This window comes from Eutrema salsugineum, unplaced genomic scaffold (assembly GCF_000478725.1).
Source record: "Eutrema salsugineum unplaced genomic scaffold, Eutsalg1_0 scaffold_6, whole genome shotgun sequence".
In the NCBI taxonomy this organism is placed as follows: Eukaryota; Viridiplantae; Streptophyta; class Magnoliopsida; order Brassicales; family Brassicaceae; genus Eutrema; species Eutrema salsugineum.
Window position 1 is genome coordinate 13,241,756 of NW_006256547.1, and position 1,675 is coordinate 13,243,430.

At 43.1% G+C, this 1,675-nt stretch overlaps 1 non-coding gene across 1 annotated transcript; it reads right to left on the reverse strand.

Moving 5' to 3' along the window:
• Positions 1-400: 400 nt before the first annotated feature.
• On the reverse strand, positions 401-507 carry LOC112083702. Its single transcript, XR_002897838.1, has one exon. It is a non-coding gene; the product is annotated as a small nucleolar RNA R71 (small nucleolar RNA).
• Positions 508-1,675: the final 1,168 nt, after the last annotated feature.

The following is a 1,675-nucleotide window of genomic DNA, read 5'->3' on the forward strand; positions in this document are numbered from 1 at the left end:
CCACCCAAATCCACCCAGACGTCATCAGCCTCCACCAGTCTTTGTTGGTGAGAATGACCGAGCTTATGCACACCAATATGGAGCAGGAATCAGGCCACCTCCTGTCCAAAACAACAACTTTGAGGTGAAGGCCTCTTTGATCAATATGGTTCAGAATCAGAAGTTCCATGGCTTACCTATGGAGGATCCCTTGGAGCATCTGGATCAGTTTGACAGAGTTTGTGATCTCACTAAGATCAATGGGGTATCTGAAGACAGCTTCAAACTGAGATTGTTCCCATTCAGCCTTGGAGACAAGGCACATCAGTGGGAAAAGAACCTCCCAAGAGGATCCATCCACACATGGGAGCAATGCAAGATTGTCTTTCTATACAAGTTCTTCTCAAGCTCAAGGACTGCAAAGCTAAGGAACCAGATTTCCAGCTACACTCAACATTCTAATGAAACCTTTGGAGAAGCTTTGGACAGGTTTAGAAGCTACACAAACAAGTGTCCACATCATGGCTTTTCAGAAGCCTCTCACCTTAGCACTTTGTATAGAGGAGCTATTCCTAAGATCACCTTAGCACTTCCCTACCAATGATTCCAAGGTAGTAGTGAAGTTGTTCAAGAGCATTATCTTCCCAAGATTTGGAGTACCAAGGGTTGTCATTTCTGATGGAGGATCTCATTTTGTGAACAAGACTTTGGAAGGATTGCTGAGAAAGCATGGAGTGAAACACAAGGTAGCTACTCCTTATCATCTTCAAACAAGTGGCCAGGTTGACGTATCTAATAGACAGATTAAGGCCATTCTTGAGAGGACTGTTAGCTCAAGCAGAAAAGATTGGAGCAAAAGGCTAGATGATGCATTGTGGGCTTATAGAACTGCCTTTAAAACTCCAATTGGAACATCACCTTTCAATCTGCTATACGGGAAGAGCTGCCACCTTCCTGTTGAGCTGGAGTACAAGGCTTTGTGGGCTGTAAAGTTGCTGAACTTTGATATCAAGACAGCTCAAGAGAAAAGGGTCATGCAACTCCATGAACTTGAAGAGATCAGGCTTGGGGCTTTTGAGAGCTCCAAGATTTAAAAAGAAAAGACCAAGGCTCTGCATGATCAAAAGATTCTGAAAAGGGAGTTCAAGGATGGTGATCTGGTGTTGCTGTTCAACTCTAGGCTTAAGTTGTTTCCTGGAAAACTTAAGTCTAGATGGTCTGGTCCCTTTAAGGTTTTTGAAGTCAGGCCATATGGAGATGTTGTGTTAGAAGGCAAGAATGGTCAAGAGTTTGTGGTAAATGGCCAAAGGATCAAGCACTATCTGGTTTCACAAAGGAAGGAGGAAGCTACATCAGTTCCCCTTCTTGATCCACCACCAGCCTGTTAAACAGGTTTCCAAAGTCAAACTTAGAGACTTTAAACAAAGTGCTCTTGGGAGACACCCCAAGCTTATCTTTTGTAAATATGCTTTTAATCTTTTGATTTCTTTCTTTTTTATGTTTTAGAATGTTTTGATGGGTTGGTTTAGTGTCTACAGGTTACAGGTTTGAGTTTGTACCCTTAGGAAGTGAATGCAAGATGAAAAGGAATGAAGGAATGGGCAAAAGCTTGTGCTCGGTTTTGAGCATGGTCACCAGCCACGGTCAGATAACAAGGCGTGGCAAGCTTTTAAGCTAAGCCACGAGAGAGGAAGCA